A 14613-nucleotide genomic window follows, 5' to 3' on the forward strand; every position below is an offset into this window, starting at 1 on the left:
CGCTGGGGTTGGAAAGCTCTTTCACGATGTTGAAGAGTTCCTTGCAGTTGTGTGCGTTGTTGTCCAACCGGTCCTTGAATGCTGTTTTCTTGGCGGCGCGGATCAGCTGGTGGTGTTTCCGGGTGGCAAGTTTGTAGGAGGTCCTGTTGTCCGGTGTCGGTTCCCTTTTCCAGACTTTCTCGAGGGCTCGGCAGTTCTTCTTGGAGCTCTTGAGTTCGTCGGTGAACCATGGGGCCTTCTTGCTGCCGGGTCTGCTAGGCGGGGTCCTCAGCGGGGCGAGTTCGTCCGCGCAGTTGCTGATCCACTTCGTGAGGTTGTCGGCGGCCTGGCTGGGGTTCGCTGAGCTGGCAGGAGGGTGCTGGCTCAGGGAGGTGGCGAGCTGGTCTGCTGTGATCTTGTTCCAGCTTCTGCGGGCGGTCTGTTGCTGGTGATGGTGGGACGTCGTTCTCTTGAAGGTGAAGTGGACGCAGCTGTGGTCCGTCCATTGAAGCTCTGTGGCGTGGCTGAAGTCGATGTCTGTGCTGGATGAGAAGACGGCGTCGAGTATGTGTCCGGCGAGGTGGGTGGGGGTGGACACCAGTTGCTTAAGTCCCAGGTTGGCGAGGTTGTCGAGCAGGGTGCTGGTGTTGTGGTCGTTGTTGTTCTCCAGATAGAAGTTGAGGTCTCCCAGGAGGATGTAGTCGGCGGAGGGGAGGGCATGCGGGCTGATAAAGTCGGCGATGTCCTCGCTGAATTGCGTGCGTGGTCCAGGGGGTCGGTAGATCAGGGTGCCTCTGAGGGTGGTGTTCGGGTTGGTGTGGATCTGGAAATGTAGGTGTTCGGCGCTGGTCAGGGTGTTGTCGGTGCTGGTCGTGAGACGGATGGTGCTCCTGTGGATGATGGCGATGCCTCCTCCCATCTGGTTGGCGTTTCGGTCCCTCCGGACGATCTTGTAGCCCTCTGGGATGGCGATGGCGATGTCGGGAGCTGAAGAGGCGTTCATCCAGGTCTCCGTGAGGAAGGCAACGTCTGGAGCTGTGGTGTCAAGGAGGTTCCAGAGTTCGATGGCATGTCTGTGGACGGAGCGGGTGTTGATCAGGATGCACTTGAGGTGGGTGCTGCTGGTGTTCGGCTTGGCGGGTGCTGGTGCGAGGCAGGTCCGGATGCAGGTGAACTTGCAGGCGTGGCAGCTGAAGGGTCCGTGGGTGCGTCTTGGGGTGGCTTGGTGGCATTCTGGGAGTCGGCCGGTGTTGAGAGCGAAGAGGGTGGCGGCAGAGTACGTCAGGCGGGTAGGTCGGGGTCTTCGAGGTCGAGGTCCAGGGGTCCTGGCGCTGGGCTCGGTCCGGTCGCGGACGGGCGCAGACGGGCTTACCTTTGGCGCGCCTTCGGCGCACAATCGGCGCGCCCGCTGCGCGTTACCGCTGCGCGTTCGCACGGTCGCCATTTAAGGCGAAGTGCGCGGGTGGGCGGGGCAGCTGGGAGGCGGGAGCGGGGAGGGTTACAGAAGTCAAAAAGGGGCGGGGACAAGCGGCGGTGGCGGGAAGGGAGGGCGGGGGGCGACGAGGTAGGCGGACAACAAGGAAGGAGAGCAAACACGGAGAATACAATAAAACAGGCACAAATAAACGTTACAACAGGGGAAAAAAGAAGGTTAAACTAAGCAAGCACAATATACCGTCAAAACAAGGCAAAAAACACTCGCAGCGGCGGCAGCCGGCAAACGAGGCAGCAGCGAGGCAGAGGGCAGGCAGGGGGCACACGCAGCAGCTGGTGGCCGTGCGGCGCGGGGGTGTCCCACGAGTGGGTCACACTCACCTGCGTCGCACGGTCGCCATTTAAGGCCAAGTGCGCGGGTGGGCGGGGCAGCTGGGAGGCGGGAGCGGGGAGGGTTACAGAAGTCAAAAAGGGGCGGGGACAAGCGGCGGTGGCGGGAAGGGAGGGCGGGGGGCGACGAGGTAGGCGGACAACAAGGAAGGAGAGCAAACACGGAGAATACAATAAAACAGGCACAAATAAACGTTACAACAGGGGAAAAAAGAAGGTTAAACTAAGCAAGCACAATATACCGTCAAAACAAGGCAAAAAACACTCGCAGCGGCGGCAGCCGGCAAACGAGGCAGCAGCGAGGCAGAGGGCAGGCAGGGGGCACACGCAGCAGCTGGTGGCCGTGCGGCGCGGGGGTGTCCCACAAGTGGGTCACACTCACCTGCGTCGCACGGTCGCCATTTAAGGCCAAGTGCGCGGGTGGGCGGGGCAGCTGGGAGGCGGGAGCGGGGAGGGTTACAGAAGTCAAAAAGGGGCGGGGACAAGCGGCGGTGGCGGGAAGGGAGGGCGGGGGACGACGAGGTAGGCGGACAACAAGGAAGGAGAGCAAACACGGAGAATACAATAAAACAGGCACAAATAAACGTTACAACAGGGGAAAAAAGAAGGTTAAACTAAGCAAGCACAATATACCGTCAAAACAAGGCAAAAAACACTCGCAGCGGCGGCAGCCGGCAAACGAGGCAGCAGCGAGGCAGAGGGCAGGCAGGGGGCACACGCAGCAGCTGGTGGCCGTGCGGCGCGGGGGTGTCCCACGAGTGGGTCACACTCACCTGCGTCGCACGGTCGCCATTTAAGGCCAAGTGCGCGGGTGGGCGGGGCAGCTGGGAGGCGGGAGCGGGGAGGGTTACAGAAGTCAAAAAGGGGCGGGGACAAGCGGCGGTGGCGGGAAGGGAGGGCGGGGGGCGACGAGGTAGGCGGACAACAAGGAAGGAGAGCAAATACGGAGAATACAATAAAACAGGCACAAATAAACGTTACAACAGGGGAAAAAAGAAGGTTAAACTAAGCAAGCACAATATACCGTCAAAACAAGGCAAAAAACACTCGCAGCGGCGGCAGCCGGCAAACGAGGCAGCAGCGAGGCAGAGGGCAGGCAGGGGGCACACGCAGCAGCTGGTGGCCGTGCGGCGCGGGGGTGTCCCACGAGTCCCCACTCTCCTTCAATGCTCTTGTCGTGCATGCTCCCCGCTTTCCTTCAATGCTCTTGTCTTACATGCTCTCCGCTCACCTTCAATGTTCTTGTCTTGCATGCTCCCCGCTGTCCTTCAATGCTCTTGTCTTGCATGCTCCCCGCTTTCCTTCAATGCTCTTGTCTTACATGCTCTCTGCTCTCCTTCAATGTTCGTGTCTTGCATGCTCCCCACTCTCCTTCAATGCTCTTCTCTTGCATGCTCCCCACTACCCTTCAGTGCTCTTGTCTTGCATGCTCCCCGCTCTCCTTCAATGCTCTTGTCTTACATGCTCTCCGCTCTCCTTCAATGCTCTTGTCTTGCATGCTCCCCGCTCTCCTTCAATGCTCTTGTCTTACATGCTCTCCTTCAATGTTCTTGTCTTGCATGCTCCCCGCTCTCCTTCAATGCTCTTGCCTTGCATGCTCCCCGCTCTCCTTCAATGCTCTTGTCTTACATGCTCTCCGCTCTCCTTCAATGTTCTTGTCTTGCATGCTCCCCACTCTCCTTCAATGCTCTTATCTTGCATGCTCCCCACTCTCCTTCAATGCTCTTGTCTTACATGCTGACCGCTCTCCTTCAATGCTCTTGTCTTGCATGCTCCCCGCTCTCCTTCAAAGCTCTTATCTTGAATGCTCCCCGCTCTCCTACAATGCTCTTGTCTTGTATGCTCCCCTCTCTCCTTCAATGCTCGTGTCTTACATTCTCTCCGCTCTCCTTCAATGTTCTGGTCTTGCATGCTCCCCACTCTCCTTCAATGCTCTTATCTTGCATGCTCCCCGCTCTCCTTCAATGCTCTTGTCTTACATGCTCCGCGTTCTCCTTCAATGCTCTTGTCTTGTATGCTCCCCGCTCTCCTTCAATGCTCGTGTCTTGTATGGACCCCGCTCTCCTTCGATGCTCGTGTCTTGTATGCTCCCCGCTCTCCTTCAATGCTCTTGTCTTACATGCTCCCCGCTCTCCTTCAATGCTCTTGTCTTACATGCTCCCCGCTCTCCATCAATGCTCTTGTCTTGCATGCTCCCCGCTCTCCTTCAATGCTCTTGTCTTGCATGATTCCCGCTCTCCTTCAATGCTCTTGTCGTGCATGGTCCCCGCTCTCTTTCAATGCTCTTGTCTTGCATGGTCCCCGCTCTCCTTCAATGCTCATGTCTTGCATAGTCCCCGCTCTCCTTCAATGCTCTTTTCTTGTATGCTCCCCGCTCTCCTTCAATGCTCGTGTCTTGCATGCTCCTTGCTCTCCTACCCTCCTCTTGTCTTACATGCTCCACACTCTCCTACCCTCCTCTTGTCTTACATGCTCCACGCTCTCCTACCCTCCTCTTGTCTTACATGCTCCACTCTCTCCTACCCTCCTCTTGTCTTACATACTCCCCGCTCTCCTTTCCTCCTCTTCTCTTGCATGCTACCCGCTCTCCTTCCCTCCTCTTGTCTTGCATGCTCCCCGATCTCCTTCCCTCCTCTTGTCTTGCATGCTACTCGCTCTAATTTCCTTCCTCTTGTCATGCATGCTCCCCGCTCTCCTTCCCTCTTCTTATCTTGCATGCTCCCTGCTCTCCTTCAATGCTCTTGTCTTGCATGCTGCCCGCTCTCCTTCAATGCTCTTGTCTTGCATGCTCCCCACTCTCCTTCAATGGTCTTGTCTTGCATGCTGCCCGCTCTCCTTCAATGCTCTTGTCTTGCATGCTGCCCGCTCTCCTTGCCTCCTCTTGTCTTGCATGCTCTGCGCTCTCCTTCCCGACTCTTGTCTTGCATGCTCCCCGCTCTCCTTCCCTCCTCTTCTGTTACATGCTCCTCGCTCTCCTTACCTCCTCTTGTCTTGCATGCACCCCGCTCTCCTTCAATGCTCGTCATGCATGCTCCCCGCTCTCCTTCCCTCCTCTTATCTTGCATGCTCGGCACTCTCCTTCAATGCTCTTGACTTGCATGCTCCCCGCTCTCCTTCAAAGCTCTTGACTTGCATGCTGCCTGCTCTCCTTCCCTCCTCGTATCTTGTATGCTCTCCGCTCGCCTTCAATGCCCTTGTCTTGCATGCTACCCGCTCTCCTTCCCTCCTCTTATCTTGCTTGCTCCCCACTCTCCTTCAATGCTCTTGTCTTGCATGCTCCCCGTTCTCCTTCCCTCCTCTTCTCTTGCATGCTTCCTGTTCTCCTTCAAAGCTCTTGTCTTGCATGCTCCCCGCTCTCCTTCCCTCCTCTTATCTTACATTCTACCCGCTCTCCTTCAATGCTCTTGTCTTGCATGCTCCCCGCTCTCCTTCAAAACTCTTATCTTGCTTGCTCCCCACTCTCCTTCAATGCTCTTGTCTTGCATGTTCCCCGTTCTCCTTCAAGGCTTTTGTCTTGCATGCTCCCCGCTCTCCTTCCCTCCTCTTGTCTTACATGCTCCCCGCTGTCCTTCCCTCCTCTTGTCTTATATGCTCCCCGCTCTCCTTGCCTCCTCTTTTCTTACATGCTTCCTTCTCTCCTTCCATGCTCTTGTCTTGCATGCTCCCGCTCTCCTTCCCTCCTCTTGTCTTGCATGCTCCCGCTCTCCTTCCCTCCTCTTGTCTTGCATGCTCCCTGCTCTCCTTCAATGGTCTTGTCTTGCATGCTCCCTGCTCTCCTTCAATGGTCTTGTCTTGCATGCTCCCTGCTCTCCTTCAATGCTCTTGTCTTTTATGCTCCCCGCTCTCCCCGCTCTCCTTCCCTCCTCTTGTCTTACATGCTCCACGCTCTCCTTCCATCCTCTTGTCTTGCATGCTCCCCGCTCTCCTTCAATGCTCTTGTCTTGCATGCTCCCTGCTCTCCTTCCCTCCTCTTGTTTTGCATGCTCCCGCTTTCCTTCCCTCCTCTTGTGTTGCATGCTCCCCGCTCTCCTTCCGTCCTCTTGTCTTGCATGCTCCCGCTCTCCTTCCCTCCTCTTGTATTGCATGCTCCCGCTCTCCTTCCCTCCTCTTGTCTTGCATGCTCCCTGCTCTCCTTCCCTCCTCTTGTCTCTCATGCTCTCCGCTCTCCTTCAATAGTCTTGTCTTACATGCTCCTCGCTCTCCTTCCCTCCTCTTGTCTTGCATGCTCCCACTCTCCTTCCCTCCTCTTGTCTCTCATGCTCTCCGCTCTCCTTCAATAGTCTTGTCTTGCATGCTCCTCGCTCTCCTTCCCTCCTCTTGTCTTGCATGCTCCCACTCTCCTTCCCTCCTCTTGAGTTGCATGCTCCCCGCTCCCCTTCCCTCCTCTTGTCTCTCATGCTCTCCGCTCTCCTTCAATAGTCTTGTCTTGCATGCTCCCCACTCTCCTTCCGTCCTCTTGTCTTGCATGCTCCCACTCTCCTTCCCTCCTCTTGAGTTGCATGCTCCCCGCTCTCCTTCAATGCTCTTGTCTTGCATGCTCCCCGCTCTCCTTCCCTCCTCTTCTCTTGCATGCTCCCGCTCTCCTTCCCTCCTCTTGTCTTGCATGCTCCCGCTCTCCTTCCCTCCTCTTGTCTTGCATGCTCCCGCTCTCCTTCCTTCCTCTTGTGTTGCATGCTCCCCGCTCTCCTTCCGTCCCCTTGTCTTGCATGCTCCCGCTCTCCTTCCCTCCTCGTGTCTTGCATGCTCCCGCTCTCCTTCCCTCCTCTTGTCTTGCATGCTCCCCGCTCTCCTTCCCTCCTCTTGTCTCTCATGCTCCCCGCTCTCCTTCAATAGTCTTGTCTTGCATGCTCCCCGCTCTCCTTCCCTCCTCTTGTCTTGCAGGCTCCCACTCTCCTTCCCTCCTCTTGTGTTGCATGCTCCCCGCTCTCCTTCCCTCCTCTTGTCTCTCATGCTCCCCGCTCTCCTTCAATGCTCTTATCTCGCATGCTCCCCGCTCCCCTTCCCTCCTCTTGTCTTGCATGCTCCCCGCTCTCCTTCAATGCTCTTGTCTTGCATGCTCCCCGCTCTCCTTCAATGCTCTTGTCTTGCATGCTCCCAGCTCTCCTTCAATGCTCTTATCTTACATGCTGTCCACTCTCCTTCAATGCTCTTGTTTTACGTGCTCTCCGCTCTCCTTCAATGTTCTTGTCTTGCATGCTCCCCGCTCTCCTTCAATGCTCTTGTCTTACATGCTCCCCGCTCCCCTTCCCTCCTCTTATCTTACATGCTACCGCTCTCCTTCAATGCTCTTGTCTTACATGATACCCGATCTCCTTCAAGGCTTTTGTCTTGCATGCTCCACGCTCTCCTTCCCTCCTCTTATCTTACATGCTCCCCACTCTCCTTCCATCCTCTTGTCTTGCATGCTCCCCGCTCTCCTTCAATGCTCTTGTCTTGCATGTTCCCCGTTCTCCTTCAAGGCTTTAGTCTTGCATGCTCCCCGCTCTCCTTCCCTCCTCTTCTCTCAAGCTCCCCGCTCTCCTTCAATGGTCTTCTCTCGCATGTTCCCTGCTCTCCTTCAATGCTCTTGTCCCTTATGCTCCCCGCTCTCCTTCCCTCCTCTTGTCTTACATGCTCCCCGCTGTCCTTCCGTCCTCTTGTCTTGCATGCTCTCCTTCCCTCCTCTTGTTTTGCATGCTCCCCACTCTCCTTCCGTCCTCTTGTCTTCAATGCCCCCCGCTCTCCTTCAATGCTCTTGTCTTGCATGCTCCCGCTCTCCTTCCCTCCTCTTGTCTTACATGCTCCCCGCTCTCCTTCCCTCCTCTTGTCTCTCATGCTCCCCGCTCTCTTTCAATAGTCTTGTCTTGCATGCTCCCCGCTCTCCTTCAATAGTCTTGTCTTGCATGCTCCACGCTCTCCTTCCCTCCTCTTGTCTTGCATGCTCCCGCTCTCCTTCCCTCCTCTTGTGTTGCATTTTCCCCGCTCTCCTTCCCTCCTCTTGTCTCTCATGCTCCCCGCTCTCATTCAATGCTCTTGTCTTGTATGCTCCCCGGTCTCCTTCCCTCCTCTTGTCTTCCATGCTTGCCCGGTCTCCTTCCCTCCTCTTGTGTTGCATGCTCCCCGCTCTCCTTCAATGCTCTTGTCTTGCATGCTCCCAGCTCTCCTTCAATGCTCGTCTTACATGCTCCCCACTCTCCTTCAATGCTCTTGTCTTGCATGCTCCCCGCTCTCCTTCAATGCTCTTGTCTTACATGCTACCCGTTCTCCTTCAATGCTCTTGTCTTGCATGCTCCCCTCTCTCCTTCAATGCTCTTGTATTGCATGCTCCCCGCTCTCCTTTCCTCCTCTTGCCTTGCATGCGCCCCGCTGTCCTTCAATGCTCTTGTCTTACATGCTACCCGCTGTCCTTCAATGCTCTTGTCTTGCATGCTGCCCGCTCTCCTTCAATGCTCTTGTCTTGCATGCTGCCCACTCTCCTTGCCTCCTCTTGTCTTGAATGCCCCGCGCTCTCCTTCCCGACTCTTCTGTTACATGCTCCTTGCTCTCCTTCCCTCCTCTTGTCTTACATGCTCTGTTATCTCCTACCCTCCTCTTGTCTTACATGCTCCCCGCTCACCTTCAATGCTCTTGTCTTACATACTCCCCGCTCTCCTTCCCTCCTCTTCCCTTGCATGCTCCCCACTCTACTTTCCTCCTCTTGTCTTGCATGCTCTCCACTCTCCTTCAATGCTCTTGTCTTACATGCTCCCCGCTCACCATCCCCCCTCTTGTCTTGCATGCTACTCGCTCTAATTTCCTTCCTCTTGTCTTGCATGCTCCCCGCTCTCCTTCCCTCCTCTTGTATGCTCCCCGCTCACCTTCAATGTTCTTGTCTTGCATGCTCCCCGCTCTAATGCAATGGTCTTGACTTGCATGCTCCCGCTCTCCTTCCCTCCTCTTGTCTTGCATGCTCCTCGCTCTCGCTCTCCTTCCCTCCTCTTGTCTCTCATGCTCCCCGCTCTCCTTCAATGGTCTTGTCTTGCATGCTCCCTGCTCTCCTTCAATGCTCTTGTCTTTTATGCTCCTCGCTCGCCTTCCCTCCTCTTGTGTTGCATGCTCCCCGCTCTCCTTCAATGCTCTTGTCTTGCATGCTCCCAGCTCTCCTTCAATGCTCGTCTTACATGCTCCCCGCTCACCTTCAAATGCTCTTGTCTTGCATGCTCCCCGCTCTCCTTTAATGCTCTTGTCTTGCATGCTCCCTGCTCTCCTTAAATCCTCTTGTCTTGCATGCTCCCACTCTCCTTCCCTCCTCTTGTCTTGTATGCTCCTCGCTCTCCTTCCCTCCTTGTTAGAAATGAGGGGGCTCTGGTTGACGCAGGTGTGAACCCACAACAACCAGGGACCCTTTACTTCTTGTCAGGGCGAAGGATGACTCCCCAGAATAACCCCTGCTCACCCTCTATGTGCGTGGCGCGAGCAGTCTAGGCTAAGTCTCCGGCGTACACGGTTAAGCAAATGCAATTACATATACAGTAAACCCCATGCATGCACCACAAACGGACACCAATCAGGAAGTATATAAAAATAAGCTTTTATGTAGATTCAGCAGTTTCAACTACAAGGCCCAGTAACGTTGAACTGATGGGGCCACAACTCTTGGAAATACGGTAAAGTCTCTTTGTTACGGAAAGTTCTTTAGGCGGGCACAAGGTAACTGTGGGCCTCAGCGCACTTCGGGCTGAGGCGGCGCCCGGGAAGCACACGGCAGATGACAGGGAAATCAGAACGTTGCGGACCCTGGATCCGATGCGAGCTCGCGGTCGAGTTCGTACGTACAGTACCTTGTTTCTTGACGCGAAGGCGGGTGCGGGATTTCAGCAGCTCTTCGACAGAAGGGTGAGGCGGCGTCCGGGGCTCCCACACTTCACGATGGGGGTCTGATCTTCAGGCTCACGGCAAGAGCGGGGTGTTTGCAGGTGGCGGGTGAACAAAGCGGAGCAGCCGGGCACGCAGGTTACGTCCGGGCCGTCCGAGGCTTGGAGATGCTCACAACGCCGATTCCGGCGGGAGGGTGAAGGTGCGCAGCGAGCCTCCAGTGAGCGAGGTGACACGGGCAGCCCAGCACAGCGTAGGGGGAGCGGCTCCGATCGAGCGAGGCTCTTCCCAAGGCGGGGGCGGCTAAGCAGTCCTGGTCACGGCTCAGGGAGGGACTGGGGCACGAGGGTCACAGCTCCGGCGAGGGAAAGGACACCACAGTCCAGCGGCAGGCGAGTGAAGATCAGGTAGAGCCCAATGGTCCTGGGGCTCAGTTCAGGGGGCAAGCTCAGTTCCAAGCCCTTGGAGATCGTTTTGGAAAGCACAAGTCTTGAAAGTAAAAATAAAGCAAAGTCTTCAGCAACAGTTTCTCTTCTCCCCTTTGGTAGCAAGGTCACCACTGCAGGCCAATCCCCCAGGACAGGGACAGTCTTCCTCCTACAGCTTTCCCGGTGCCTCCTCCTCAGGCAGAGATTCTTCTTGGTCAAAAGCGGATCTAGTTTCTTAGGAGCAGGGCTCCTACATTTATACAGCAAATCTTTTGTTCTCCCAGGCCAGGGGGGCCCTTGCCTAGTCCAGTCCGGTTTCTGAGCACTTTGTTTACGTGATGCAGGCTTTTTCTTTCAGAGTGCAGGGCAGAGTCATCAGACGCTCCACAGGGGGCGGAGCCGGCATTGAGGTGGCAGAGCACTGTCCTATTCAGAGCCTAGGAGTACTCCTCCCCCCCATCTACCTGTCGATCGTCCTATTCACCACCAGGCTACCTAGCCCTGCCCATCTGGGTTCCCCCAGCCCTGTCACTCACACCAGCCAGACATCAGATACACATCACGCAGAGGCGGGCTGAAATGTTTAGGCAAGCAAAGGCCAGCTTTCTAAAAGCGGCATTTGCAAACGCGGAATATTAAAATAAACCTTGGGAAAAGATGTACCTTATTATTCCGAGTTCAGGCATAGTAAACTCGATCTGCCATCATGATCCCTGGGTCGGTTAGGATCATAGGATGTAACAATTCGAGCCGCCCATACTGGCCTATGAGAACAGGGTAGCCTTGCAGTAGTGAACAACAAGATGGCGGTAATTCACTACTAGGACAGGCCACGCATCTAGGCTTGTCCTACATTATGCTTACAACGCACCCTGCCCGTGGGCCTACCAGAGGGGTGACTAACATGCAGTTAAGGGAAGGTTTAGGGACCGGCAAGTGTGGGCACTTGCCAGTCAGCATGTCAGTATCAGACTGCACGCAGGTTCTGCGATGGCAGACCTTAGACATATTTTACCGGCCGCTTGTGTGGGTGGCACAACCAGTGCTGCAAGCCCACCAGCGGTGTTTGCATTTACATGCCCTGGCGCTCCTGGCGCACTTTACTGGGGTCTGACAGTAAACCAAACGATCCAATCATGGAATCCAACCAACATATATAATTTACAAGGGAACACTCGCACCGCAACACTGGTTGGCAGTGGCACAGCGCGCTGAGCGGCCAACACCATAAAAGCACATGAGGCACAGCGACAAAAAAGAGGAAGGGAGACTAACGCCAAGGTGCCAGGTCTAACACGTGTCCCCTCCAGCTGAAAAGTGCGGAGAACTACCCCACCCCAGGGAGTTCCTCATCACTAAGGCGGAAAAATCTGGACAGACCGTCAGCATTGGCGTGATCTGTACCAGGGCGATGTTCCACCGTGAAATCCATACCCTGTAGGGAAATGGACCACCTCAACAGCTTTGGATTCTCACCCCTCATATGCATCAACCATCTGAGGGGCCTGTGGTCCGTCTGAACCCGGAAGTGAGACCCAAACAGGTAGGGTCTTAGCTTCTTCAGCGCCCAGACCACAGCAAATGCCTCACGCTCAATAGCACTCCACCTCTGTTCCCGAGCCTAGGAGTACTCCTCCCCCCCATCTACCTGTCGATCATCCTATTCACCACCAGGCTACCTAGCCCTGCCCATCTGGGTTCCCCCAGCCCTGTCACTCATACCAGCCAGACATCAGATACACATCACGCAGAGGCGGGCTGAAATGTTTAGGCAAGCAAAGGCCAGCTTTCTAAAAGCGGCATTTGCAAACGCGGAATATTAAAATAAACCTTACGAAAAGATGTACCTTATTATTCCGAGTTCAGGCATACTAAACTCGATCTTCTACCATGTTCCCTGGGTCGGTTAGGATCATAGGGTGTAACAATCCAAGCCGCCCATACTGGCCTATGAGAACAGGGTAGCCTTGCAGTAGTGAACAACAAGATGGCGGTCATTCACTACTAGGACATGCCACGCATCTAGGCTTGTCCTACCTTAGGCTTACAACGCACCCTGCCCGTGGGCCTACCAGAGGGGTGACTAACATGCAGCTAAGGGAAGGTTTTAGGGGCCGGCAAGTGTGGGCACCTGCCAGTCAGCATGTCAGTACCAGACTGCACGCAGGTTCTGCGATGGCAGACCTTAGACATATTTTACCGGCCGCTTCTGTGGGTGGCACAACCCGTGCTGCAAGCCCACCAGCGGTGTTTGCATTTACATGCCCTGGCGCTCCTGGCGCACTTTACTAGGGTCTGACAGTAAACAAAAACAATCCAATCATGGAATCCAACCAACATATATAATTTACAAGGGAGCACTCGCACCGCGACACTGGTTGGCAGCGGCACAGCGCGCTGAGCGGCCAACACCATAAAAGCACATGAGGCACAGCGACAAAAAGAGGGAGGGAGACTCACGCCAAGGTGCCAGGTCTAACACTCCTCTTGTCTCTCATGTTCCCCGCTCTAATGCAATGGTCTTGACTTGCATGCTCCCGCTCTCCTTCCCTCCTCTTGTCTTGCATGCTCCTCGCTCTCCTTCCCTCCTCTTGTCTCTCATGCTCCCCGCTCTCCTTCAATGGTCTTGTCTTGCATACTCCCTGCTCTCCTTCAATGCTCTTGTCTTTTATGCTCCTCGCTCTACTTCCCTCTTCTTGTGTTGCATGCTCCCCGCTCTCCTTCAATGCTCTTGTCTTGCATGCTCCCAGCTCTCCTTCAATGCTCGTCTTATATGCGCCCCGCTCTCCTTCAATGCTCTTGTCTTGCATGCTCCCCGCTCTCCCTCAATGCTCTTGTCTTACATGCTACCTGTTCTCCTTCAATGCTCTTGTCTTGCATGCTCCCCGCTCTCCTTCAATGCTCTTGTCTTGCATGCTCCCCGCTCTCCTTTCCTCCTCTTGCCTTGCATGCGCCCCGCTGTCCTTCAATGCTCTTGTCTTACATGCTACCCGCTGTCCTTCAATGCTCTTGTCTTGCATGCTGCCCACTCTCCTTGCCTCCTCTTGTCTTGCATGCTCCCCGCTCTCCTTCAATGCTCTTGTCTTGCATGCTCCCCGCTCTCCTTTCCTCCTCTTGCCTTGCATGCGCCCCGCTGTCCTTCAATGCTCTTGTCTTGCATGCTGCCCGCTCTCCTTCAATGCTCTTGTCTTGCATGCTGCCCACTCTCCTTGCCTCCTCTTGTCTTGCATGCCCCGCGCTCTCCTTCCCGACTCTTCTGTTACATGCTCCTTGCTCTCCTTCCCTCCTCTTGTCTTACATGCTCTGTTATCTCCTACCCTCCTCTTGTCTTACATACTCCCCGCTCTCCTTCCCTCCTCTTGTCTTACATACTCCCCGCTCTCCTTCCCTCCTCTTGCCTTGCATGCTCCCTACTCTACTTTCCTCCTCTTGTCTTAGATGCTACCCACTCTCCTTCAATGCTCTTGTCTTACATGCTCCCCGCTCACCATCCCCCCTCTTGTCTTGCATGCTACTCGCTCTAATTTCCTTCCTCTTGTCTTGCATGCTCCCCGCTCTCCTTCCCTCCTCTTGTATGCTCCCCGCTCACCTTCAATGTTCTTGTCTTGCATGCTCCCCGCTCTCCTTCAATGGTCTTGACTTGTATGCTCCCCGCTCACCTTGAATGCTCTTGTCTTGCATGCTCCCCGCTCTCCTTTAATGCTCTTGTCTTGCATGCTCCCCGCTCTCCTTAAATCCTATTGTCTTGCATGCTTCCCTCCTCTTGTCTTGCATGCTCCTCGCTCTCCTTCCCTCCTCTTGTCTCTCATGCTCCCCGCTCTCCTTCAATGGTCTTGTCTTGCATGCTCCCTGCTCTCCTTCAATGCTCTTGTCTTTTATGCTCCTCGCTCTCCTTCCCTTCTCTTGTGTTGCATGCTCCCCGCTCTCCTTCAATGCTCTTGTCTTGCATGCTCCCAGCTCTCCTTCAATGCTCGTCTTACATGCGCCCCGCTCTCCTTCAATGCTCTTGTCCTGCATGCTCCCCGCTCTCCTTCAATGCTCTTGTCTTACATGCTCCCCGCTCTCCTTCAATGCTCTTGTCTTGCATGCTCCCCGCTCTCCTTTCCTCCTCTTGCCTTGCATGCACCCCGCTGTCCTTCAATGCTCTTGTCTTGCATGCTGCCCGCTCTCCTTCTATGCTCTTGTCTTGCATGCTGCCCACTCTCCTTGCCTCCTCTTGTCTTGCATGCTCCGCGCTCTCCTTCCCGACTCTTGTCTTGCATGCTCCCCGCTCTCCTTCACTCCTCTTCTGTTACATGCTCCTTGCTCTCCTTCCTCCTCTTGTCTTACATGCTCCGTGCTCTCCTACCCTCCTCTTGTCTTACATACTCCCCGCTCTCCTTCCCTCCTCTTGTCTTACATACTCCCCGCTCTCCTTCCATCCTCTTGTCTTGCATGCTCCCCACTCTCCTTTCCTCCTCTTGTCTTGCATGCTCCCCACTCTCCTTCAATGCTCTTGTCTTACATGCTCCCCACTCTCCTTCAATGCTCTTGTCTTACATACTCCCCG

The sequence above is a fragment of the Triturus cristatus genome, chromosome 1_1, assembly GCF_964204655.1.
Source record: "Triturus cristatus chromosome 1_1, aTriCri1.1, whole genome shotgun sequence".
In the NCBI taxonomy this organism is placed as follows: domain Eukaryota; kingdom Metazoa; phylum Chordata; class Amphibia; order Caudata; family Salamandridae; genus Triturus; species Triturus cristatus.